Source organism: Giraffa tippelskirchi, chromosome 6, assembly GCF_054371585.1.
Source record: "Giraffa tippelskirchi isolate mGirTip1 chromosome 6, T2T-mGirTip1v1.2.pri, whole genome shotgun sequence".
Classification (NCBI taxonomy): domain Eukaryota; kingdom Metazoa; phylum Chordata; class Mammalia; order Artiodactyla; family Giraffidae; genus Giraffa; species Giraffa tippelskirchi.
Window position 1 is genome coordinate 21,612,464 of NC_137280.1, and position 27,895 is coordinate 21,640,358.

The window sequence follows — 27,895 nt, forward strand, 5'->3', positions numbered from 1 at the left end:
TTGCTCATAGAAAATTAGGAAAATGGTGTCATTACCAAGTGGCTCTAGTTCTGGAGATGACATCTATGGAATGCACACACTAAAGGAAGAAGGAATGGAGAAGCTGGAGATTAGCAAGTAAAAGGTCAAGCATTAAGTAATCATCTATTTTGGGCTAGACATGACACTAAATTTTAAGAAGGAAGGGAAGGTAAGAGGGAGGACAGCTTAGTCCAGAGAGACACATACCACTCAGTACTGTGAAAATGTACACCTACGTTACTTAGTAGGGTTAGGGAAACCTCACTAACTTGTAACAACGGCAAAAGAAAGTAGGCGTAGCAAAGAATCTGAACAGTGGGATATAAAATACATTGCCAGTAGGTGCATTGTTCTTAGAAGATTCGCAGTACATTTTCTCTGAATGAATAAAAACGAAACTCGTCCCTTTCAATAGAATACACACAATCTAAGCTGTGAATGTTGAGAAAGAAATTAGGGGGAAAATAATGAAGAGCAAAACTCGTATTTGGCATTTTCTCATTCTGAGCACTCCACACAGAAAAATCGATTTTTTTTTCCCCAGCCCTTATCAGGTAAAGCTATTGATTCAAAGAAGTAGGTTATACGGAAGCCATCGGAGTTTCTAGTTAGGCAGACTCTGGGTTCAACACTATTATTCCAGACAAGAGAGGAACGTCCCTGAACTTCAACGTCCTCATCTTTAGAAGAGGAATAATAATGATTCTCTTATTGGATGGTTGTGAAGGGTGAATGAAGACGGGAATTTGACCCAGGAAACTTTTGCACCTCTCACTTCAAGGCAGGAAAATTTTCAAAAGTAGATTTCTAGGAATGAAGGTAGACTAGACTGAAAATGAAGAGCGGGGAAGGTGTATTTGCAGGTGCTGCGGCTCTGAGACCTTGAGATTTGAAAGAGCTGGATGCTCAGGAGACCTCAGGATGCTTCCTGGCTGAACTGGAGAACAGTACCGAGCCCTCCCTGCGAAGGGTTACCAATTGGCTGGTTTCCAGTTCGGGTGTCAGAATCTACCCGTCTCCAGTGTGCGTCCTTTCCTTTTTTGCATGTAAAGTTGGATTGGGGGAGGAAGGGTGGAGGTAAAACGTGGGGGAAAGAAATTACAGTTCAGATTATAAGAATAACAAAATCACTAAGGTCAGGGAGAGTGTCAGCGAACGATGCAAAATCCTGTGGAATGAGGAGTCAGAGACGCCCTGAAAAGAATTCTGTATTTTACAAGCTCTTTCAAGGGCCCCCTCTCTCGGCCGTGGATCATCAACCTCCTTTCCTACTTTTTCCTTCCAGAAAAACTAAGCATCCAAAAAAAACTTGCAGTTCTCTTTCAGAAGTCTTAATTTCGCCGTTACGGAGCTTTTCCATCGCTTTAACCCAACTTTCTTTCATTTCTTTGGCGAGAGCCTGAAATTCGGGCTGCCGGACAGGCTGGAGCCCGAAATCGGGGAAGCTTGGGGCTTAGTGCCGGCGAAAACTCTCGGGTGCTGGGGCGCGGAGCTCGGTTTTTCCCCGGGGTGGGGTTCCCAGTGCGGGCAGGGACCTAGAAGGACGCGCGCCCTCAGGTCCCCAGTCCCCGGTTGCGGGGACGTACGAGCGCCAAGGTGGCCGGGGGGGGGGTGCGTTTTAAACCCGAGCAGCGGCTTCCGCAAGAGCTATTTTTAGAGGCGCGTCGCCCCCACTTTCCCTCGGCCTCCGGCGTGGTAGCCTCCGGCGGGCGGCCGCCTCCTTTCTGTCTCCCCCGCCGCCGCTCGCTCATGGTAGCGTCCACGCGGGTAGGTCTGGAAACTGAGCATGTCTGGAAGCGCTCGGCGGCCTCGGCGGCGGCGGGGGTAGAACCGGGCTGCGTCAGGCTGAGCCGGTCCACCGCGCGGCCGCAGGAGTGCAGCGCCGGCGCCGCGCCGCGCAGCCCAGCCCCGCCGAGAGGGGCGCACTCGCCGCCGCCGCCGCCGGGCCCGCCGCCGCTCACCGCAACCCCCTCCCGGCGACCCGCAAGTAAGTTTGTGAGGTGCCTGGGCGGTGGGGCGAGGGACCGGCGCCCCCAGGGAAGCCCTGGCCGGAGGCGCGGCTGGTGCTCCGGAGAGCCGGCTGGCCCCGCTGCCCCCCGGTGCCGGACGCCTCGGCCAGCCTTTTGGCCAGTTTGAAAGTGATGACCACTGGGATGTTGGAACTGGGGTACCGGCAAAGCAGGAGGGCCAGACTGACTCCGGTGGAGGCTAAGGGGGCCAACTTGGGGAGAGGGGAGGACCGCACTGCCAGGAAGCGGGCTGGTGCCGGCTGGGGAGGCTGGGTTTGGGATGCGGGCTCCTGGCTGAGAACAGCCACAGAGGGAAAGAGGGGTGTCCCCGGGGGATAAGGTGGGAGCGACGTGAGAACCCAGTGTGGAAGGCATAGGAGAGGGTGAGCGTGTCCTGGCTGGAGCGGCGGGAGGGAAGGTGGATGGAAAGTGGGACGGGTGGAAAGCGGATTTGAACCAGAGCAAAGGACGTCGGTGGAAGAGGCCGTCTGCTTCCGGAAGCGAGTGGACTCGAATAATTGGGGAAATCTGTACCAGATCAGGGCAGTATAATGATGGAGAGAGGCAGCCTTGGATCAAGGTCTTTGCAGCGAATATGCGGGGCCAAATATTGGGAACTGCCTGGGCAGAGGATGGATGCAGAAAGTGGCCTGGAAGGGCCAGCTGGAAAATCGCTGGGGGATTTGAGTGAAGGGGAGGAGGGGAACAGTGAAGCGATCGAGTAGAGGAATGGGGCCAGGGTTGGGATCAGAAGGCTCAGGAGAGGCTTGGAGGCTGCTATGTGCGGTCCTCTGAATAGTGACTTAGTAGCAGTTCTCTGAGGTTCACTTCCAAGCCAGGTGGTCCTCCTTCATCTCCTACCTGGCTTGGTCACCGGGCGGCTTGCTTAAGGCGAGTTTGTAGATCTGGACAGATCAGCCAACCGGGAAGGTAGTCGTTTGCAGGAGAGCTGTCCGTGCTTCCCTTAAGTGGTTCCCAGCACCCTTGGGGTACAAAGCAGGACCTGAATGTGTATGTTTAGGTGTGTGTGTGTGTGTGTGTGTGTGTGTGTGTGTGTGTGTAAGGGGGTTTCTGCTCTAGGCCACAGGAGTCCGCGGTACAAAGCAGGACCTGAATGTGTATGTTTAGGTGTGTGTGTGCGTGTGTGTGTGTGTGTGTGTGTGTGTGTAAGGGGGTTTCTGCTCTAGGCCACAGGAGTCCGCGGTCTCGCCCCGAAGGTGCGGTGTTTGGGGCCGGGAAGTCAGGCAGAAGAAGTCTGCAGTGTGCAACTCGCGGCGGGGCGTGTGAGTATGCGTGTGCGCGCGCGCCAGTGTGCGTGTTGCCCGCCCGGGGTCGCCTGTGTTGCTGCAGTCTGTCTCCATGACGAGGAGATCCAGGGCTCCACAGGCGGCACGGGGAGGGGATTAAAGGAAACGTGCTTTCCTGCGTCTCTTCTGCCTCCTTTCGCTAGGGTCACATTCTTTGCTCATCCGGTGATGCTCTTCTCTAACCTCTTCCCGGCTCCTACACACCCCCACACCTGATGCCGGTCTTGTCTTCCGATTCGGTACCGGGAGGACGCGGCTGTCCCTCTTCTGCCGGAGGGAATCCCAGGAATCCCGCTGGTTAGAGGGGCTCCCGAATCCCCCACAGACCCCGCTCTTTCCCTGGGGCGTCACTCATGGGGAACGGGGACGGGGGCGGGGCGGGGGGGGGGGGGTGTTCCGCAGTTCGCTCTGCTGCCCCTGCAGGTGACTGGGTGATGTTGCCCCGCGGACCCCAAGTGATGATTCCAAATAGCTGGAGTCCAGAAAACTGGACAAGAGTGAGTGACACTTACTGGTTCTCCGGAGGTGGGTCTCCCTTGAGTTCCCCACAGGTAATTAAATTGTAACTTAAAAAGGAAAATGACTAAGACTAAACCAGCTCTGAGGGCAAAAAAGCTATATATAAAAGCCTCTCTTTGACGAGCAGATATTTTACCCACCAACCTCAAGAAGGGAAGAAGCTTCTGCAATGTACTGATCTGAAATTGGAGGGGAAGGGGGCGGCAGAGCGGGAATGGCCACCATGTCCACTGCTTTGCAGACTCCATCCAGCTTGCTGTATTGTGTCATCGGGGCCATATTTTAAGCGAGGCTTCACCAAATATGAAAAATGACGATGAAGTCAACTCTGGAAACTGGTGCCATCTGTGGAGGGACTCAAAGAAGGGGGAGTGAGAGCTGTACCTACTGTCTGCCGATGTCTCTGGGGACTGGGCTCTGAGATGGTGTGTACAGGCATCAGAAATAATTCTGAACATCCAGATTGCAGGAGGGAGACTCAGGAAGCGAAGTGAGGAACTCTAAAAAAGTGATGAGGACCATAGGATGGGTGTCCTTGCAGGGTGATCACTGACCCTTGGAGGGACACAGCAGGAAGAGCAACAAGCTTCTAATGGGAGGGATGTATCATCTTATTCCATGTGACAGTGGCTAGCCCAGTTTCTAGTAACTACTGGAATATGCCTTTTGAAATATGACCATGATTCTGGATATCTATAAGATGAAAAGTTTGAATAAAAAGGCATATACTGTCATTTTCTGCTTCTACCACTGTTTTTTCTTCATTGATTATTGTTAATACATGTGGTGAAGGTGAAATAAACTATTATTTTGCCTGTTAATTCTCCCTAGAGTGCTGTTCAAATAGATGTAACCAAATATGTTTGTCTGTTCTTTGCTGGAGCGTCATGGAGGAAGGAGAGTTAGGCAAATTGATTAGGGTATCAAGTGAAGTTCGAATTTAGGCATCTGAAGATATTACATGAGTGTGGAGGTAAAACTTCATTTATATAATGCTAAATTCAGTATGAAATGAGAATAACTCCTTAACTCCAAACTTCCTGCATTTGAAATACAAAGGGTTGTATCCTTGGACTGATTCCTAGTCTTCAGAAGTCTAGCTTGACAAAAATTTTCCTGGGGAACTGTTCCCTAAATTCAGGTTTGCTTTAGGAAATAATCAATAATCAACAGATTCGTTGCAGCCCTAAGGTAAAGACATTACAAAAAAAAAAAAAAAGTGGTGAAAAGGCTTGATGAAGCAGAATAATGAGTGAGAGAAATACTAACCAAAATGGGAAAAGAGAAATCACTTTCTGTTACTCCAGGGAATAGATCTTATTGATAGGTTTAGAACTTTGGTTCTCAACAGGGGCAATTTTGCCCCCCCAAAGAACACTGGCGGTACCTGGAGATGTTTTGACTGTCACACTTTGGTGGGAAGGGGTGCTACTGGCATCTTTTGTGCAGAGGCCTGGGAAGTTGCTAATGTTCTACAATATACTGAATTGCCCCACAACAAAGAATTATCCAACTGGGGCTTCCCAGGTGGCATGGTGGTAAAGAATTTGCCTGCCAATGCAGGAGATTCTGGTTCAATCCCTGGGTCAGGGAAATTCACTGGAGGAGGAGATGGCAACCCACTCCAGTATTCCTGCTTGGGAAATTCCATGGACACAGGACCCTGGCAGGCTACAGTCCATGTGGTCACAAAAGTCAGACACGACTGAGCAGACACAGACACACACAAATGTCGGCAGTACTGAAGATGAAGAACACTGGCTTAGACCAGGTGTGATTAGAATGAAAAGCTACTCCTGTCAGGATGCTTTCACATATTTTCATTGGAAGTCTACCTTGAAAAACCAAGAGTAGTTAATATTAAGAGACTCTCTTTGCAAACAGTCCCCCATGTACAAAAACACTTGCTTTAATAAAGTAAATTAAAGAGATTTCCTTTTAGCAGGACTTCTTTTCAGCCTTCAAAAAAGAGGTCCTAAAATAGATTGGGAATGTCTGAAAAGACACATATAGTATGCATAGGAGCTGAGTAAGCATTTTTTTTGATGAAAACAAGTTAAAACTGTTCTACTGCAGTATTTTTCACTGAACTTGTTTGGTAATTGCCTTTAAAAATACATAGTTTTTATTTTTAATTAATATTAATTTCTTTTAAATTTAATACGTTCTTCATGTAGCGAGGAATTGAACTGAATCAAAGGAAGATGTTAGCTGAACATTTATTAGAAGCCTCATGAAATGTTCCCAGATGAAACCTTAGTGTTTGTAGTTGTCCACCCAGAAAGGTAAGAATCCCATATAATTTTCAGGGATTTAGTTTCAGTTTTAAATCAACAGCAAGGCATGTATTGAGAAGCAAACCTTTCTGGCCTGTAGTACAATACACTGCCTGGAGAGGAGGAACAATAGCTTACACTCATAGATGTAATAAGATCAGAGTGCTGTTCTAAGATGGCCCACATGCAGGAACTCAGAACACCTGTTAGATAAAACCGTGGTCATGATGACACTGAAGAGATTTGGTCAGCATTTCCACTCTCTCCCCTCTGTCTACTTCCACTCGCACGGTGCTTCTGTTGGTTGGCTGATTGGTTTCAGAATTCATCCTAAAGGGATTCTCATTAGGGCTGCTTATTTCCTTTCTTGTTATAATAACCATTCCCTCCATCACTGGTTGCCACCAGCCTTCAGTCCCTCAGGAATTCACACAGCAGAAGAGCCTCCTGCTTAGTCTCTGGGGCAGTCAGTATCCCCTCCTTCACTCCTGTGTGTACAAGCACAAACAACTGTTTCCTGCTTCTAAGAGGAACAGAGCTTTGCCTCTTGGAAAAGTATTGGGGGGGAGAGCCCTTGTTCTCCACAAAGGCAACATCATTTTCTCTGCTTGCAGCCCTGTCTTGCCTTGTTCAGTTGTTTGTTTAGTCACATATTCTTGATCTTAGGAAGGCTTCCTCTTCCCGAAGACAAGAGGGAAAGAACTGAGGAAATCAGAACCTCACTGTGAGCCACATTGGTGTTGATTGAGGGCACTTTTCATGGGCTGTGTGAAGCCTCAAGAAAATGATTTGAATCAATGAACTCTGTAAATTCAGCAAGCCTGTGTAATTTCAACTCTAGCAGGTTCTCTTCTGGGCACTTGAACTCAATGCTGAGCTGCACTGTGCGTTGCAACTGGTTTGCAAAACCATGTTTATTTAGAGTAACATACATGTATTTCATGTATGTCTCTAAAAATCTGTCTCTGCAAAGAAACACAAGATGGATATTCATTTTCATTAAATTTGAAGAGGCTATAGGGATATATATAGCCTTGTTCTTGAAAATATTCATACTTCAGACCACCTTGGTGAAATGCAGAAAGAGAAAAAAAAATAGGAGGGAAACAATTACCTGAGTTTCTTTATAGATCAGACAAGGAGGGAGTGAGCAGTTTGAGGTGAAAGTGGTCAGTTCTTGTCTACCTCTTCCTTTCTTTTGGAAATAGTTATTGATTTTGTTTGACGTCTGAGCAAGGAGAGATGGTTTATTTTCCCACAGAAACTTGTTGAGCTGATGTGTGCCTTTTTATACATTTAATAGCCATAGTAGGAGGCAGTGGGCTGGCTGGTACAGATGGTTAGAGTGAAGCAGAATTTCAAATCATTTTCATCAATAAAACTACAACAAAGTCTCACTTTCAAAAACTGAGTGTATCCTGTCACTATTTTGATGAAACTAATAACAAAGATTACAGAGCTGAACATCTCTGCTGTACCAGGTACTACCTATGCTTTAAACTCTCAGAGTATTAAGTATTGGGAATAGGGAATGAACTAATATGGCAGCTTCTCTTACCTGTAAACAAACTTGGTGGTCACTGCGGCAGGTCAGTCACTGTCCAGTTAGAAGAAGGGCAGTGTAAAGACTGGAAATTTTATTGAACAGTGTATGCTGCCCTTGCTGAATTCAAGAGTGAGAACAACAAAAGCAAGAATTTGATATTTATTCTATAGCAAAGGCAAAGAGAGTTTCTATTTTTAATTTCATTTTACCTTATTAGCAAGGTAACCTTGCCTGTGGAAGGTTTTACTTTCGTTCATAAATGCTTATTCATCTGAAGAAGCAAGTAGCCTAGAAGATTTCCTAAGACTTTCAGTCTTCATTATAAAGAGTGTGTCTCTTCTATCTCTGGAATATTCATTATGTGATATAATTTGGAATCTGAATACTGGGCTAAGTTGGTTGATACAATCCCTTCTAATTTTGTAGTTTAGAGCCATCTCTGTCTTTTTAAAGAGATGAAAGAGATATATTGTTTGTCATTGGGAGCACAGTTACGGGTGCCAGAAGCAGCTTCTTTTACACACAAACATGCCTGGTACTTGACATTGGTCTGGGACTCCACTGAGCAAACATACATCTTAGTCTTCTGGATTATGAAACATGATTTCAGCAGTTTTGATTTGAACTAGTGTTGCAACCAGGCTTGTGAGTCAATTTTATGTATTTGGAGAAGACCAACGGATGAGCCAGAACACTCACTCCCCATTAGCAGAAAAGAGGTGTAGCGGTCCAGGGAGTTGATCTGGCGCTCTTAGTAGTTTTGTGACTTTAGATGAGGGTTTTTTTTTTTTTTTTTTTTTATTACCTCATGGTGCTCTAATTTCCTCATCTCTGAAACAGAATTTTTTTTCTCCTATAGAATTCACTGTAGGGTTAGAGGAAATATTTTCAAAGCAAAGTACCTGTCAATGTCAATAGTGATGGTGATGGGCTTATGTTTCCTTCTAGTGCTGAAATTTAAATGGTTACTGTCCACGATGGGGAAGCAGTGGGGCCATTCATGAGCAAGCTGAGGTGGAAAAGGACATGGGGGTGGGTCATAGTTAGGATGGGGTTTTAAAGGTGAAGTGGTCTGTTGTCCTCTTTTGACAGATGGGGCCTTGGGGACTCAGGATTATTGTGTGATTTGCCCAAGGTTATGCTACATCATTTCAGCTGAGTCTATTTTCAGAGTCTCCATCCCAATATTCTCCACTTAAGAGCACACTTATTCTCTCGGTTAAATCCATGTTTATTCTGTTTATTTAAAAATGATTATTCAACTCAAGAACCTCTCTTTTCAGTTGTTATAAAGTTCTTTTATAGACACATTAAAAAAGGCATCAGTGGATCTCTAATTGAATTTGTATAGGAGCTCAACTCAACTTTTCACTTAAATGATCAAAATAATCAAGCATATCTTTATTTTTTCGTAATTGGGGTGAACAAAATTGAATATTGGCCCTTGTTGATGGTTCTGTTGCTAAGTTAATAGTTTTGTTTTTGTTTTAAATCAATGCTGTTGCCATTGTGGTTCCTTGAAGAGTTTCAGATTCAGTGAAAATATAAAAACCTGCATGTGTTGGAAATACTTTGTGAGTTGTAAAGTATTTTATGTATGTTGTCTTATTTGTAACTTATGGTAAAGATATATTATCAGTTGCGATAATGAAAGACTTAAAATTGAAAGCCAGGATGGATGGCAACTTTGAACAAACATTCCCTTTTGAATCATTCAAACTTGAATTCAAATCTCTATGTTTTAGTCACTAGCTGTGAAAACTTGGACAAATGACTTTCCAGCTTCTCCTATCTTTTACAAATCACACTGACCAGATTATGGTATGATTCTTGTGATGATTCCGTAAGATAAGCAAGTAAAGATCTTAGCATGATGCCTGCACCCTTCTTTTTCCTTGTACGCTGCTAATTCACCATACTTCAGCTATGCCCTTGAAAGTAACTATTTAAACTTGAACTTGTTCATATATTTTCACCGTAAAGAATCGGAAAACTTGATTTTAAGTGACTTGAGAGGGGAATAAAAAGAGAGGCTTCATGAATGTGTAACTGAGTAAAACATGGGAGTATATGTATCTGGCTTTGGGTTGGACCTGATTTAGGGCTCGAACCATGTGACTAGTTCACTGTTAATGGTAGTGAGAATGAAAAGGTTGTTAGTAGTCCAGGTGGAAACTATGCATTCATTTCTTGTAAGTTTTCCATCAGCTTCCTCTTCTTGGGCAGAGGCGCAGAGGCTTGCAAAACACAGTAATCCATTACAGACAATTATACATGGAAAAGTTTTGAGTGAATTAGATTATTTTGTGGAAGGGAATGAAATGAAGCTGAAATTTCAATGGAACCTACTAGTAGTGGTAAGTCAAAATCAGATAAGCAATAAAATACAACAGAACAAAATTCAAAGCTTCAGTTTTGTAATTTATCAGCATTCCTTAACTGAATTAAGTAGAAACTGATTCTGGATTATTTAAACAGAAAGGGATTCAGTGTACGGTCCTGGAGGAGTTTATGGAATCGAAGGAAATGCTAAAGAAAGAGATCTTGAAAATGATAACCTGGTGCTGGAATAAGTCAACTCTAGCTGTTTTCCATGACTGGGGCTCTGTGGCCAAGACTCAGAATTCTGAGAGAGCCAGAAAGAGAGAAAAAGAGTCAGCTTGCAGCAGAGCACTGCCCTCCCTGTGCGTTACTCCTCACCCTGTTACCTGGCAATGAGTCTTGCTCAGCCATTGGTCAGCACCGAAGTGGGCCCCGCCCACAAGCAGCCTGCTGTCGCGGAGCAACCTTTGGTGGCGGGGTTCAGTCAGCTGTTGGTGGAATGTTGGTCGTGAGATAGAGAGTGAGGTAAGAGGTGGATCCCAGCCTCTCCGCAAAACCCTCTAGCTCACCAGGCCTTGGGTCAGTGGGTGAGCTGGAGGGCCCAGGGACTAGGCTGAGGGCTGTGTCCTGTAGGGCTCCAGAGCCCTCACCAAGGCCGCCCACTGGCCTTGGCTCAGGCCTTGATGGCAGCCGTGAATGATTCCCCCATCCTCTCCTCTGTGACCTAATAGCAGCGAGTCTGCAGGTCATAATCTGTGGGACCTGCTCCCGCCCCGTTTGTGTGGCCTGAGGATCCTGAGAGCCGGTTGGGTTGGGCACCTGGCTCCCTCAGTGATGACCACTGGGTACGGCCTGGGAACCTGGCCCTGAGGGATCTGCTGCCAACTGAGCTGGGTCTCCTCTTAGCTGGGACCCGGACCTTGGAGGGTGAAAGTTGTACCTTGAGACCCGGACCCTTCCTTATCAGAACAGAGAATAACATTCATTTGGTGGAGATTTACAGGAGTATCATTACCCTGACCTTAGGAGCAAAGGATCTGATACAAGATGTCTGCAGCAACTAACCACACCCCTCCCTCACCTCTCTTAGAAATGGGCTTTGCTGAAAGCTTTTGAGGAGTTTGGACTTCCTGGTGGCTCAGACGGTGAAGTGTCTGCCTACAATGCGGGAGACCTGGGTTCAATCCCTGAGTCAGGAGATCTCCTGGAGAAGGAAGTGGCAACCCACTCCAGTATTCTTGCCTGGAAAATCCCATCTACAGAGGACCCTGGTAGGCTACAGTCCATGGGGTCGCAAAGAGTCAGACACTACTGAACGACTTCACTTTCTTTTCTTTCTTAGGGGAGTTCAAGGTTTTTAAAGCATGAGCCACCCATCTCCTTGCAGGGCCCTGTAATAAATCTCTATTCCAAACGCTGATGTTTTGTATTGTTTGGCCTTGTTGTGCATCAGGCACATGGGCTTGCATTTTGGGAACAAGTTCAGAGGAAGAACAGGGCATCATGACTGGCAGTCCACCACCCCTGTGCTTATGGACCCAAAGGGCTACCAAGGCATAATCTGTAATCCCCCCCTACTGGAAAGAGGGGACTAGATAATACTGGACAGGCATACTCATGTTCACTACATGGATTCCTGATGGAAAAACTTGCTTCAGTGATGATCAATTACTGGAAGGAAAACAAAACAAAAACGAAAAAGAAGTGTGTTATTTATGTGCGAGACAAAACTACTGTGTCAGTTTTCCAAGGCTGCTCTAACAAATTACCACCCACTGGGTGATTTAAAACAACAGAAGTTTATTTTCTCACAGTTTGAGAAGATAGAAGCCTGTAGTCAAGGTGTTGGCAGGGCCATTCTCTCTTTAAAGACTTTTGGGGGAGAATCTGTTCCATGTCTTTCGCTTAGCTCCTGGTGCTGCCTGTAATCGTTGGTGTTCCTCCATTTACAGAGGCATCACCTTAATCTCTGCCCCCACTGTCTCATGGTGCTCTTTCCCACTCCCCCCGCCACGTTGAATCTGTGTCTCTTCTCTCCTCATACTAGTGGTATTGGATTAAGGACCTGTACTGTTCCCCTATGACCTCATCTTAATGTAAACAGTTACATCTGTAATGACCCAATTTCAAATGAGGTCACATTCTGAGATTCCAGGAAGAACATGAGATTTGAGGGGATGCTATCCAACTTAGTGCCAATGTTATGTGGATAGGATAAACAGCCATGCACACAGCGAGGTCTAAATAGTGGGAAGGGGTACTATCCTATTATTCTCTGTTATAAACTCTGTCTGAAGTATCATGCCTGGTTTCAGGCACCCATTTTCAGATGATCATGTGTCTGCTGGAGAACTAATGGAAAAACAATTTACTTTATAAGAGCAGTTTTTTGAACTACGGACCGTAAACTTGGCAAAGAGGAGTCCAAGATAAATATAAAATGAGCTTCCAAATGTCAAAAGAAAGAAAGATTTCATCTTTATTGCTTGCTTGAGAACTAGGACCTATGGCTGGGAATTCCAGAGAAGCTGATTTTCTCTATGAGAGAACAGTCTTCTGTGAGTGTGGTTCAGCAGTCCCTATCTCTGGAAACATTCAGCAGAAGCTCATCATGTTTGTTATGGATGAGATAGAAGAGATTTCTGAGTATGCAGGGAGCTTAGATTGATAACTGGCCCCACATTTCATGTTTAAGATTGTCTTCTTCTAGGGTTACATAGGACATTCGTGATCCCCAAAGCATTATTATATGTTGTGGAAATAGAAGTGAACATGGCACACACAGACTCTAGTTATTACAGAGATAAATATTTCATTAATCTACTACGGTGGTGATAAACAACAAACCAGGAAACTGTACAGTATCTGGCACAAAGCACAAGGTCAATAATTAACTTGTTGAGTGAATTTGTTGTTTCATCAGAATCTACTTTACAAATATATGTTCAAGTTGTTTACCTGGAGTACTTCCCAGATCATCATCAGCCCTGTCTTATTCTGTCATATGGTTTCTCTGTGGCTTTCTGACTATCCAGGATTACCTACCTTGTTCATATGTGATTCCTCTTTGTTTCATTTTTGCCATCTTAAAAATAGAGTTGGAGGTGGGGAGTGATTTTTCTCCTTAATCTCTTTCCTGCTCTGGGCTGTCTTTGCCAGCAGAGGTGGTCCTGAGCCTCTGAAATTCATATGTTAATGTGAAACCTGGAGGGGACTTTGGCTAAAGAAGTGTCTCTCAGAGTGTGGAACAGTGTGACTGATTCTATACAAGATGACTTGGGAGGTGTATGGATATGTATTGAACTGAATGAATTGAAAAGATTCTGAGTTTGTTGTCCTTCAGTGTTCCTTACTAAGGCAAGGAGGAAGTTGCAATTCAGTGACAGTGTTAAAACTAGTATCTCAAATACATGTTTATCTCCTTTTCAAATAGAGTAAGCTTCAGTTGCCAAGCTTTCATTTTTTTTTTTAGTTTATTTTCTATTTTTTAACTTTACAATATTGTTGAATAAAAGTATCTTGTTTTCATTGTTTTCGATTTTGTTTTATCTTCTTTCATGCTAAGTGCTAGTTTCCAAATCAAATAATGACACAAAGTTTCCTTTAAAAATTCATACAGGGAAATTTCTAATGGTTTGATATTTTAAAAATGCAAGAAGGTAATATAGATGGATGATTGAGACTTGGAGATTTCTGTGTCAAAGTTCTATGATTCAACTGTCTGGATTTTCTTCCTTGCTTTTCTAGCACTTTTTTGCACTCTGCACACCTGGAATGAGCTGTTCTGTGTAAGAGTCCTCCCTTCCTGAATTGTTTCACAAGATACTTGTTGGCTCAAAGAAAGAGGAAATTGTGCATATAAATGTGGCTTTGCATTGCTTTCAGTGCCTAGATACTGTGTATTCCTAAACTGTTTTTTAAAAGCAATTCAGGATGGGGGACACATGTACACCCATGGCTGATTCATGTCAATGTATGGCAAAAACCACTACAATATTGTAAAGTAATTAGCCTCCAGTTAAAATAAGTAAATTAATTTAAAAAGCAATTAAAATTCCTTTTCTGGCTTTCAAGGTAGGCTCTTACATTGATAGAATGAATGTCATATTAATTTATATAATTCTTTTTCCATTGTTTTCTCCATGTCACGGGGCCCAGACTTCAAAAAGAAAAAGGGAATTTTTTTTTTTTTTTTGCATTTTGCCACCTTGGGGAATCAGTTATAATACTGAAAAAAATTTTAAGCTTTTCAACAAATTTTATACATGTGCATGTTTATAAAGTCAAAATTTTCTACAAGGCATATGATATAACTAACAGTTTCCTCCTCCAGTGCTCACCATCTTCAGTTCCTTTTCATAGGAAACAACCAGTTTTTCCCCCCAGTGTTTACTTCCATATTCCTAAATACATACTTAGAGCTCTAGGTCTTGATATTTGCTTTTGTCTGATGACTTCTTAAATTAGAAAATATAGAAGATGTGCATTAATATCTCTTTTAGTAACGTCCCTCCATCTTATTCTTCTCTATCTTCCCACTGCTCCCAACACTATTTCATTATCTTTTAAAATGAAATAAAGTTCAGAAGTTTGGTTTCCACTTAAGAGGGAGAAAGCCGCAAGAAATCACTCCCACCATCACAATGAGAAAAAGCTGAATAATATACAAAATCTTAACTTGTCTGGGGCCCATCAAGAACTGAGCTCACAAGATAAGCAAGTGAACTGAAATCAGAGAAGGATGAGTCCCTCTAAGGAGATATGGGACATGAACCCTTTTACCTGTGCCAGAACACAGGAAGAACAAATACATAAAAGTAGATAAGAAGAGTATGCCTGTGTTCATAGTATTAGTCACAGTAGACATGGGGTAGAAGCAACTCAAGTGTCTACTGATAGATGAGTGAATAAACAAAATGTGGCATACAATAGAATATTATTCAGCCTTAAAAAGGAAGGGAAGTCTGACATATGCTGTAACATGGATGAACCTTGAAGACATTATGTAAGTGAAAGAAACCAGTCACAAAAAGACAAATTCTTATATGATTCCACTTTTCTTCCTTGACTGTTTAAGGTGCCTCAGACAGTCATGAAGATAAAAAGTAGAATGGTAGTTGTCAGGGACTGGAGGGAGGAGGAAATGGGAAGCTCTTGGTTAGTGAATACAGAGTTTTAGCTTTGCAAGTGACGGAAAGCCTTCTGGAGATGGACAGCGGTGATGGTTGCTCAACACAGTGAGTGGAGTTAATACCGCTCAACTGTACACTTAAAATGGTGAAGATCATAAATTTTATGTTATGTGTGTTTTATTTCAACTAAAGATAATAATATTAAAAAATGATTTTACAAAGCAAATAAAGATGTAAAGTATTTTGAAATGCTTTTGAAAGTGAAGTGAGGGCTGACAAGAAAGCTGAGAATATGTGAGAGCGTAGATACAAGGGGAGTTTGCGCTCTCTCACCAGTTCTTTCTTCTTTTTGTTGAAGTATCATTGATTTACCATGTGTGTTAGTTTCTGGTGTACAGCAAAGTGATACAGTTACATATACATATATTCTTTGTCATTATACATGCATATATTTCTTATTTTATACATATACATGTATTTCTTTCCATTATGTTTTTTTTGTTTTACAAGAAGATTGAATACAGTTCTGTGTGCTGTATAGTAGGACCTTGTTTGTCTATTTTATTCATAGTAGTTTATATCTGCTAATCCCATACTCCTAATTTATCCTTCCTCTGCTTTCCCCTGTGGTAATCATACATTTCTTTTCCATGTCTGTGAGTCTGTTTTGTTTTGTAAATAAGTTCACTTGTATCATATTTTATTTTTTAATTAAAATTGAAAAAAAATTGGAAGGCTCTCCTGCATGGCATGTGGGATCTTAGTTCCCTGACCAGGAGTTGAACTCTGCTTTGGAAGCATGAAGTCTTAACCACTGGACCCAAGCAAGTTTCATTCATTTGTATCATGTTTTAGGTTCCACATATAAGTGCACAAGTTCTTTCCCATGGTCTTCTGCTCAGTGCTTTCCAAAGAGTTTTTAGGGCAGGGAAGTTAACCAGAGACAGACCATGTTGGTTTCACAGGTGTGTGCATAGTGCAAGGCTGCCCCTGGAAACAGATGTAGAATCCCACCTCCAGCTCCACATTCTTCTCTTGCCAGCAAAAACCTTATACCACTGGGGAAGGAGCAGAAACCCCACTGAGCCCAGGAAGGTGCGCTGGTACAAAGCCAAGATCTGCCCCAGATCCAGAGTGTAGTCTGGTTGCCATGGGAGGAGAGTGGGGCAGAAAGGGTAAGGAAAAGCCACCCCAAGCCCCAAGGCATAAGAGTGAGGGTAGACCCGGAGAACTCAAATATAGCAGCCATTTTCATAACTGCTAAATATTGGTAGCTGTGCAGAGGTCCATCATTTGGGGAATGAATAAACCAACTGTGGTGGTATTCCACAGACTAGGATTCTACATGAAAGTGAAAGAGGAGAGTGAAAAAGTTGGCTTAAAGTTCAACGTTCAGAAAACTAAGATCATGCCATCTGGTCCCATCACTTCATGGGAAATAGATGGGGAAACAGTGGAAACAGTGTCAGACTTTATTTTTTTGGGCTCCAAAATCACTGCTGATGGTGATTGCAGCCATGAAATTAAAAGACGCTTACTCCTTGGAAGGAAGGTTATGACCAAACTAGATAGCATATTTAAAAGCAGAGACATTACTTTGCCAACAAAAGTCCATCTAGTCAAGGCTATGGTTTTTCCAGTGGTCATGTATGGATGTGAGAGTTGGACGGTGAAGAAAGCTGAGCGCCGCAGAATTGATGCTTTTGAACTGTGGTGTTGGAGAAGACTCTTGAGAGTCCCTTGGACTGCAAGGAGATCCAATCAATCTATCCTAAAAGAGATCAATCCTGGGTGTTCATTGGAAGGTCTGATGTTGAAGCTGAAACTCCAATACTTTGGCCACCTCATGTGAAGAGTTGACTCATTGGAAAAGACCCTATTGCTGGATAGGATTGGGGGCGGGAGGGGACGACAGAGGATGAGATGGTTGGATGGCATAACCGACTCGATGGTCATGGGTTCGGGTAGACTCCGGGAGTTGGTGATGGACAGAGAGGCCTGGCGTGCTGCAATTCATGGGGTCACAAAGAGTCGGACACGACTGAGCGACTGAACTGAACTGAGGATTCTACAATGAAAAGGAACAGAAGATATGTGCTGACCTCATCGCCGTGCCTGTGATCAGGGAGAATAACCGTCAGGGAGGGAGCCATGAATATTTCATGGAAAACGTGGCACTTTAGAAAATGCAGAGGCTCGAAAGTAGATCAAGACAGTTACGAAGAAAGCAGGATAATTAGAGGGGCTGATTGTAAGGCTAGGAGAGACTTAGAGGTCATAATTTGCTCAACAAGAAGACAGTCCTGTATATGATCTGAGGTTTTTTCATTTTGCCGCATAAAATGCTATTGATGTATAAACTACTCTATTTTTGAAACTCAAAGCCCTCTGTAAATGTATCTACAGTTTTTTTTTCACTACCCTAAACTTGTGTCAAATTGGTCATAAACTCATCAAGGTTAAAGGATCTTCATCTAATAATCTTCTGAACTGGCAGCTCCTAAGCTGTAGTTCATAGGCATGGATAGCATTCAGTTGGTGCACAAACTTGGGTGCAGAAAATGACATCTTTATTGTTGTTAACCTCTAACTGAAATTTAGCATTGTCCTTTGTTATGGGTGTAGGTCACAAACCACAGTAGAATGGCAGTACCTGTGGCCTTGTCAGCAGATAATCACAGATAATATCGTATTTCATTACAATTGTTGGTAGATATACTTTAAAAAATCATCTGTGCTCATTCCTGCTTTGAAAGTATGCTTATTATTAGATCTGCTGTTGGATCTTTTTATTTAGATTATTAGAAAAAGAAACATGTCACAAATTCATTCTTTTATAATTTGATAACTCTTTCATTGTATTTCATTTCCTTTGTAATCCTATGTATCTCATTCTTTGAAGAGGTCATAGGCTCAGACAGACTCCTAGAGGGATTCGTAACATCACAGAAGCACCTGGAACCTTTCTTGGACTCGCAGCAGATGGCTGGGACCGGGAAGCTGGAGGTGTTGAGTGTCTTCTCTCACTCTGCACATGGGCTTGATCTGCCAGATGCCAGCTGTGCCATTCCATAGGAAGCAGTGGTTCTAGCAGGTTTCATGTTTGTTGGGGAGGGCAGTGGACATGTTTTTCAGGATCTGTAAATCCTCAGTGGCCTCTTAGAGAGGCTTCTCCTAGAGTGGGGACCAGTGCAGCCTTAGAAGTAAGGACATGCTGTGATGCCTTTTGATCTGGCCCGTTAGAGCGCCTTGGTCTTAGAACTCCATCCCGTGTCTGTGGCTCTGGGGCCTCTGGGACCCTTGCTGGAGAGACCGGCAGCTGTTAACAGGGGTCAGCCTGGTGACTTCCACTCTCGTGTTTGTGAATTCTAGGAGGACTGGTATCTAACTTCAGAGCTGTAGGTCAGAGCTCTTTTTCTATTTGTGATTCAGTTCCCTGGCAAGTCAGGTAAGATTTTAGTGAACACGTCTCCCTTGCCAAGATTTTTATATTTTTACTTTTATTATCTTTCAAACTTTCTTATAAATACTGTCACTCCAGAGTGAACCGCTTGGGTGACTTAAATGTCAGCAATGCTAGTGGGCAAATGGGGATTCCCTTAGACCCCTGAGGGATGGGAGGATTGATTCCCTGTGGGTTATAGTTTACATAAATATTTACATATCTATTATGAAAGTAGATTGTCTAAATTATCTCAGGATAGCTTATTTCATTTTTGACAACCCTGACAGGAGGTTTTGCCTCTTTTGGAATAAAATCTGCCTTTGTTTAACTTCTTTCACTGATCTAGGTCTGGTCTGCAAAACCTCATAGTTATCTGGGAATTTTTCCTGAAGTTACTATAGTGTTCTTACTGTGACCTTCCTGACATGTCGAAAGACTGCAGATCACTGTGAAATCTGCCCAAAGTATGTTTTGACTGAAATATACTTTCTGGGAAACATTTTTCTAACAAATGTTTGGGATCTGAATATGTGCTAGGCACTCAGCTGAACACTGATCATATACATAAAATGAGGGGCAGAGCCGACTTGTCCCTGCCCCTGTGGGTGCTGGGGGGAGGTTGCTAGCTGTAGTGTGGGAAGGAGCTTGAAACAGCAACTAGGTGGGGTGGGAGGCTGTACAGAAGTGAGATCTGACCTGGAGAAAAGAGGAGCTCTCTAATTGAAGGCTGGAGGGGTGGAGCTGGGGGCAGGAATAGAGAGGTGTCCCAAGCAGAAGAAACAGCTTGGCACTTATGAGGAAGTGAAAGATGATCAGTGTGGCTGGGTCAAGGGTCAGGGTGGTACCAAATGAAGGTGGAAAGAGAAGCCAGCATCAGACAATACTGGATTTTCTTGGCCAGGCTGAGGATTTTGATCTTTGAAACAGAGATTGACATAATCAACTATTCCTTATTGACACAGAGGTAACATTATTTCTTTCCCAAGAGAACAGATGACATTAAGCAAAAGTAGCATGCCTTTCACCTTAAAAAGAAAAGGTTGTTGTTTAAATACAGGAAACATGACACGTATACCATAATACATATACATTATTACAAATATTCCTTCACTTCTGGGTAGCAGGCTTTTGGTCTCAGTGCCAAGATTAAATTACTTGTTTCTTTGAGGTTCTGAACTGAAGGAATTCTAAACCACTTGCCTTTGTCATTTGCCTTTGAAGACTTCTTCGTAAAGTTTCCATTATAAAAGCTCTTATAACATCTTCAGTCTTTAAAAGAAAGGGTTATTAAAATCACTCAAGTATCTGCCTGGTATTTTATCTGCCACTGTTAACCTGTTTATTCAAACCTCATTATAAAAGACTGGAGGTATCATTGCCATAATTGAATGGAACTGACTTGTAATTTTGAACACTGTTGTCTCTGTGGCCTTCTTAACCACTACTCTGAATTAAAAATTCTTGCAATATTTTGGTCATATGAGTAAGAATGTAAAATACAGTCTTTATTTCATGTAAACACTTTTTGAAATGGCAACATTTTGTCCAGAGGTTAATTGGAGCAGCTCTTGCCTCATTTTAATATTAGCTACCAGTGGGGATGATAAGTCAATTACCAGATGATTGTATGATTCTCATGGAGGCATTGGACATGAACAGCAAGAACATTCTTCCCTCTCAAGCTGCCAAACCAGGATCTGTGTGTCCCCTTCTGTGCAATTTCTGCAAGGTTTCACATGAAGCTGAGGCAGCCTGTGATAAAATGGCCAGCATCCACCTGTACTTAAGTGGCTCTTTATTAATGCCCTAGTTCTTTTTTACCTAGTACACAGAAGATCTAGAAGGATTCTTACGGATTCTACATTGTGAAGGAGGACTTTGAAAGGACCTGGAGACAGGATATTCAGAGGAGGTGACTAAAGCAGTTACAGAGAATCCTTTTTCTGTGTGTTTGGCATCCTTATGCATGATGTCAGCAAGAGCCTCAGCCTAACCATAACATCAGAGGGCTTTGTTTTCTATTTTAGGTCCTTTATTTGAGAATGTACTCCCATGAAAAGGTACTTCTTTTTTTTTTTTTTTGGTCTGTGTAAAATTCCTTTGTGGACTGCCCCACCCGTTAGAATCAACCTCTCAGTCCTGCAGATGATGCGGAGTGAGCCTGCCTCCTTTGCTTCTGTTCCCCCAGGGTGAACGTGTGACCCAGCCAGCCACAGGCCCCCACCTGCAGCGACCGTGGTTTGTTCAAGGATGGGTGTGTGATCCCAGCTGGCCGGATGATGAGAGCACTCCCTGGGATTTTGACAGAGTACAGAAACAGTGTCATCTTTCTCATGGGGGAACAGAGTTGTTAGGATCGTATCTAGAGCTGCTGGTGGCCATCTTTGTTATCGAATGGAGAAAGACTGCCTAAAAATGAAGCTTGTCCAGAGAAAATAGAAATGAGATGAAAAGTCACATGTCAGCCTATTGATCTGACCACACCTGAAGTCAGTAAGACTCCTGAATATTTCAGTGGCGTGAGCCTATTTTCTCGCTTCTATTTAAGCTCATGTAAGCTAGGTTTTGTTGCTTTTGTTTATTTTTAAAATATTTATTTATTATTTGGGTGTGCTGGGTCTGAGTTGTGGCATGCGGTATCTTTAGTTGCGGCATGTGGGATCTAGTTCCCTGACCAGGGATCAAACCCAGGTCCCTTGTGTTGAGAGCATGGAGTCTTATCCACTAGACCACCAGGAATGTCCCCATTACTTTTAAATAAAATAATTGAAGCATGAATGCTTCCCATAAACTCTCCTTATACTAAAATGGCAGCAGGAAGGGAGAGGTCTGAGTATGTCATTTGGTGTCGAGTGAAGGCTTTGAAAATTTCTATTGTCTGAGCCAGAAAGTTTATAAGGGAGACCAAAGGATATGCTCACTTTTCCTCCTGTTGCCATTTCCTTTAAATAACCTTGGGTCTTTGAAACCAGGTTTCAAGATAGTAGCATCCTAGGTCTTTCCCATATACAGAAATGAGAGACAGTGCTGCTCTGTATTAAGAAACACACCTAAATGGTAGCTGGCTGGTTTGTAGTTACAGCCTTGCCATCTGAAATGCATGGGTACATTTATCTGTGATGCATTTGCTTTTACCATGAGGCATTCTAAGGTCCATTGTTCAACAAATAAGATATTACAGCCCCATTAATGGTCTCTAACATGAATAACAAGATTAGAGGGACAAGCAGTAACAATAATAAAAGACAAATTATCCTCTATTTCTAGTAACTCAGCAATGAAAGACATTTAATTTCTTGTTTGGATGTTAAATAGCTAGAAAATATGAGTCAGTCATTCTGGATGCACAATCCTGCAACAGCTTCATTCCATTTGGTATCCTAGGTATCGGTTTCTTACAGGCATTTCCTTTTAAAGACAGGGAGGAGCAAATGAACAGTATGGTAGTGAAAAAGAGCACTTAAGTGTCCTGAGAACCTAAAGTGGAAAGCAGAGGGTCTATAGTAACATTTCTGACACAAGTTTCTGCTAGTGGCATATTTTTTTTTCATAGTTCCTTTCCGAAAAGATTCATGCAACATCTATAAATTAAGATTGTTCATGGCTTAAAGGAGGCTAGGGGAATCAGAGACATTATTAAGACTCGTTACATTGATGCTTGTCTCATGGATAATAATTTCTGCTAAGAAGGGTTAGAAGATAAGCCCTTTAGCTAATAATAGAACCTGGTTCCTAAGCTGGAAGGAGAGGTACTCTGTAAATCATTATTCAGTGATCAGAAAACATTATCTTCCAGGATATGGCCAGAATGGTCTCCAAATATGTAAAGAAACATCTTGGTTAGCTTACTGTCTTCCATTTAGAAGAGAAAATACAACAAACACTAGTTTTCTATTAGATATCATAGAATGTGCAGAGGTTTTTATTATCCCTTATGCTCCCGTAATAGAAAAAAATAGATTTCTCCTTCCCAGGTAATTTAATGGGGGAAAACATCACATTTTCAAAAGAAAAATGCTGCACAAGAAAAAGTAGCATGAAGGTAATGAAACTCTGTTGTGCTGTGTGTAGTGAACCGATGGCTTAATAAACTATTGCCTTGGTGACAAAAACAAAAAAAAAAAAAAACAAGAACCAAAACAGTTCTCACCTTTGTATCCAGAGGAGATTGATTAATAAATACGAATTAGCAGATAAATCTAAATTTGGGATTTGCCTCCAAGTATTTGGTTTTTTATCAGTTATCATTTCTGTAAGAAAACAGAGCTGAGAGAACAGAGTCCCCTGGGGTTGGTTTCAGCTAGATGGAGACTTTGCAGTCTTATGCTGGGAAGTGACTAGAATGCACACTTGAGTGCAGGGAGTTTCCTGTGCATTTGCACCTCAATCTGCATGCTCTTCTACCGAAAGGAGTGAGTTACAAAGCACAACCTGTTGCTGTGACTGTGCCCATGTCGGCTGCGGAGGTTGCTGGCTGGGACCTAAGGGACAGGTGGGCCATGCAGATCCAGGGTTCCTCGGCAGTGAGGACTCATTTGTGGAAGGAATAGTCTATTGGAAGACAAGGAGCCTCCTTTGGTTTTGTGAAATTAAGATGAGAAAGAACTAGGTCTGCAGACGTTCAAGTGGCGACTCTGAATTTATGAACCTTGCTCTTGGTACAACTGCTGACTGAAAACCTGAGCGTTCTCTGCTGTTTGCAGTACAGACGCTGACCCAGGGAAGGGATCATTCCAGTACAGAAAAGCATGAGTCATGGAGGAGCGACGTCTAGGGGAACGAAAGTCCAGGGAAAGTTCAGATGTTCCCTACAGCCTGGCATGAATGAGCACCTGATGGGAGTTTATATATAGGAACCCCCTCTCTTGAAATACATATTTTTGTGTAATATACTTCTGCTAACTGTATAATAAACTGATTGTAGTTTGCGTTCCATATTAATTTTGAGGATTCTCAACTTATTTATTCATTCTTTCATTTAATATGTAAATTGATTGCTTACTCTTTGCCAAACGTAGGAAAAAAAAAAGTGGTGAATAAATCTAGAGAAATCTGCTTTTGCAGACATCACATTCTAGATTGTGGAAACGATCAACCGTTAAGCACATACAGAGGTAAAGGCTTTGGAGAAAAGATACTCCAATAAAATTGTGGGTAATGTGAAAGAGAATGCCAAGCCTGGAGGCTGAGAAACAATAGTACAGAGATTAAAAGGAGGAGGAATCTGAGGACTGGCTCAGGGTAGAGGGATGTTCAGAGAATCGGAAGCAAAGGAGGAAAACAGCAAGGTGCCCATGGAGCAGCAGCCAGTGAGGCAGCCGGAGAACCAGGAAAGCTGTTCTTCAGTTCAGTTCAGTTCAGTTGCTCAGTCACGTCCGACTCTTTGCGACCCCATGAATTGCAGCACGCCAGGCCTCCTTGTCCATCACCAACGCCCGAAGTTCACCCAAACCCAGGCCCATCGAGTCGGTGATGCCATCCAACCATCTCATCCTCTGTCGTCCCCTTCTCCTCCTGCCCCCAATCCTTCCCAGCATCAGGGTCTTTTCCAATGAGTCAACCCTTCGCATGAGGTGGCCAAAGTATTGAAGTTTCAGCTTCAACATCAGTCCTTCCAATGAACACCCAGGACGGATCTCCTTTAGGATGGACTGGTTGGATCTCCTTGCAGTCCAAGGGACTCTCAAGAGTCTTCTCCAACACCACAGTTCAAAAGCATCAATTCTGCGGCGCTCAGCTTTCTTCACCATCCAACTCTCACATCCATACATGACCACTGGAAAAACAATAGCCTTGACTAGACGGACCTTTGTTGGCCAAGTAATGTCTCTGCTTTTCAATATGCTATCTAGGTTGGTCATAATCCTCCTTCCAAGGAGTAAGCGTCTTTTAATTTCATGGCTGCAATCACCATCAGCAGTGATTTTGGAGCCCAAAAAAATAAAGTCTGACACTGTTTCCACTGTTTCCCCATCTATTTCCCATGAAGTGATGGGACCAGATGGCATGATCTTAGTTTTCTGAACGTTGAGCTTTAAGCCAACTTTTTCACTCTCTTCTTTCACTTTCATCAAGAGGCTCTTCAGTTCTTCTTCACTTTCTGCCATAAGGGTGGTGTCATCTGCATATCTGAGGTTATTGATATTTCTCCCAGCAATCTTGATTCCAGCTTGTGTTTCTTCCAGCCCAGTGATTCTCATGATGTACTCTGCATATAAGTTAAATAAGCAGGGTGACAATATACAGCCTTGATGTACTCCTTTTCCTATTTGGAACCAGTCTGTTGTTCCATGTCCAGTTCTAACTGTTGCTTCCTGACCTGCATACAGGTTTCTCAAGAGACAGGTCAGATGGTCTGGTATTCCCATCTCTTTCAGAATTTTCCATAGTTTATTGTGATCCACACAGTCAAAGGCTTTGGCATAGTCAATAAAGCAGAAATAGATGTTTTTCTGGAACTCTCTTGCTTTTTCGATGATCCAGCAGATGTTGGCAATTTGATCTCTGGTTCCTCTGCCTTTTCTAAAACCAGCTTGAACATCTGGAATTTCACGGTTTACGTATTGCTGAAGCCTGGCGTGGAGAATTTTGAGCATTACTTTACTAGCGTGTGAAATGAGTGCAATTGTGCCGTAGTTTGAGCATTCTTTGGCATTGCCTTTCTTTGGGATTGGAATGAAAACTGACCTTTTCCAGTCCTGTGGCCACTGCTGAGTTTTCCAAATTTGCTGGCATATCGAGTGCAGCACTTTCACAGCATCATCTTTGAGGATTTGAAATAGCTCAACTGGAATTCCATCACCTCCACTAGCTTTGTTCGTAGTGATGCTTTCTAAGGCCCACTTGACTTCACATTCCGGGATGTCTGGCTCTAGGTGAGTGATCACACCATCGTGATTATCTGGGTCATGAAGATCTTTTTTGTACAGTTCTTCTGTGTATTCTTGCCACCTCTTCTTAATATCTTCTGCTTCTGTTAGGTCCGTACCATTTCTGTCCTTTATCGAGCCCATCTTTGCATGAAATGTTCCCTTGATATCTCTAATTTTCTTGAAGAGATCTCTAGTCTTTCCCATTCTGTTGTTTTCCTCTATTTCTTTGCATTGATCGCTGAGGAAGGCTTTCTTATCTCTCCTGTCCTTAGCACGTGTTAAAGTCATTTGTGAAGCCCAAGAGTGACCTGACCCAACTGAAGATTTTGGAAGTTCTGCCCTGGCTGCCGAGAAGGCAGGTTAATCACAGGACAGAGACAGAAAAAGTGGAATCATTTAGTGGGCTGTGGCTGTGATGGATGTGAGAAATAAGTCTTGTTGGGCTATGACTGTAGTGGCAGAAATGGTCAAAGAAGCTGCGTTGGGGATATGCACAAAACATGGAAGGTAGGACACAAACATGGTACACAGAGGACTCACTGAGGGATTCGGTATTGGTGTGAGGGAACAAGAATTGTCCTTTTTGGGTGGTTTTCATTTAGATCAGTGTCACCAAAGCACTGGGGTGCAGGCTTTGTTGTCACTAGTCTGTGACAAAGAAGCTTGTGCTAAATGTAAATCAGCCGACTTTCTTTTGCATAGCGAGATTTTCTCAAGGAAGGAAGCAATACCCTGATGCAAATTCTAGCACAAGCTCCTCCTTTTGCCATAGACCAGAGAGAGTTTCCATACCAGACTCATCTCTGGCCTTTACTGGAAACTAGCAGGACCAAGTTCTCAGAGTTATCCACATTCTTGAAAAATTGCTGATTTTTTAATTTCATATGTGTGCTGTGGTTGCCAAAGTTAACTATTGTTAACTTTTTGTGGGACTGCACACATATAAGTAAATAAAGTACTTTGTGGAGCAATACCTTCTTAAAGATATGGTTTCTAGATTTTCATTAGGGTTTTTTTAATTTTGTTTTTTGACTAGTGGGCAAGTGAAAGAGAATAGGCTTAGGAGAACATTCTTCTTTTAAATGTTTTTTAAACTTTTTATTATTTTTATTTATTTATTTATTTGACTTTGCCACAAGGCGTGTGAGATTTTAGTTCCCCAACCAGGAATTAAACCCATACCCCCTGCATTGGAAGCATGAATCTTAACCACTGAATTGCCAGGAAAGTCCTGAATTCCTTTAAAATAACAAATTAACCCATGTTTATGAAGTAGGGTCACAGGGCAAGTCAAGCTATACCATACTTGTTCTTCAAAACTTAGCACCGTCTTTTAGGAAGCCTACCAGGTTATCTAACCATTCTGATGGGTCTCATGTCTTTTCACAAAACTGTGTGTTTTACCTTTTTCATAGCATTATTATATATCAAGAATGGTTGACTGAAATTTCCTTGCCTCCCCCAAAACAATAAGCAGGTGGAAGGAAGACTGCGTCTTATAATGCCAGTAGCAAGTAGAATGTTTGGAATGTTGTAGATACCCAATTAAACTTTACACAATGTATCGCTGATCCTGTTTGTGATGCCAGTTGTCTTGCTGTTCACACTGTTCACATTGTTTGCTGAAACCAGGGTAGGCAAGGCGTAAGCGGGAAGCTGGAAGAAAACTCATAGAGCCATGGGAACTGTAGATACGGTTATTCTCTCTTGGCTGTTGCAGCAGCTGTAACAGTAGACACGCTATATTTTCTCCTCTCGTGGCTGACACATCGGGCATAGCCATGCTGCTGCTGCTGCTGCTTTCTAGGTGGAGCTTATATATGCATACAGCACAAAGTAGCCCATGACCAAGGGAGCACCTCTTGATGCACACGCACAGTGCTACAAATGATCTCAGCTGTTACAGAGTCATTATTTATAAAATGTGGGGCGAGAGAGCCTGAACACGCCATCTTGGCCAATTTGCTCTTTCCGCACACATGCTATGTAGCAGGATCATAATTTCAAAGAACCAGAGGATACTGTGTACATTATTACTGTGTAAACATTATGCTGGGCATAATGTTTAGCACTCAAGTTTGGAGTAACCCCAAATCAAAGACTTCTCTAGGCTAACCAAAATCTGAGTTGAATGACACTATTTATAGCCTCATATGTAGAAGTGTTTTTAATAGTTAGATGAGTTTTGCACATTGGAGTCATCAACCATGTCTATTGAAAGAGAGCAATTGGCCTGGGTGATATCATTTCAGATATAAAGGAGACTTCTGTACATATATTATAATAATCTCATTGTACCACAAACGAGGGCTTCCCTCATAGCTCAGTGGGTAAAGAATCTGCCTGCACTGCGGGACACCAGAGTTTGAGTCCTGGGTCAGGAAGATCCCCTGGAGAAGGAAATGACAATCCACTCGAGTATTCTTGCCTGGAAAATCCCATGGAC

The 27,895-nt window shown here is 42.9% G+C and overlaps 1 protein-coding gene and 1 long non-coding RNA gene across 20 annotated transcripts in view; one reads left to right on the plus strand and one right to left on the minus strand.

Moving 5' to 3' along the window:
- The first annotated feature begins 1,667 nt into the window (after positions 1 to 1,667).
- Positions 1,668 to 27,895, plus strand: part of OXR1 (oxidation resistance 1) — a 492,548-nt gene continuing 466,320 nt past the window's right edge. For 10 of the 19 annotated variants that reach the window (XM_081500406.1, XM_081500393.1, XM_081500386.1 and 7 more), the window contains exon 1: positions 10,470 to 10,525. The gene's annotated coding sequence lies outside the window, so the exon portion shown is untranslated. Of the gene's footprint in view, positions 2,009 to 10,469; positions 10,526 to 20,765; positions 21,131 to 27,895 lie in introns of those variants that run through there. The other 9 variants (XM_081500405.1, XM_081500404.1, XM_081500394.1 and 6 more) reach the window with 6 other exon arrangements.
- On the minus strand, positions 10,079 to 10,708 carry LOC145510096 (uncharacterized). Its single transcript, XR_014056672.1, has 2 exons — positions 10,570 to 10,708; positions 10,079 to 10,488 (listed from the first exon to the last, which is right to left on the minus strand). It is a non-coding gene; the product is annotated as an uncharacterized LOC145510096 (long non-coding RNA).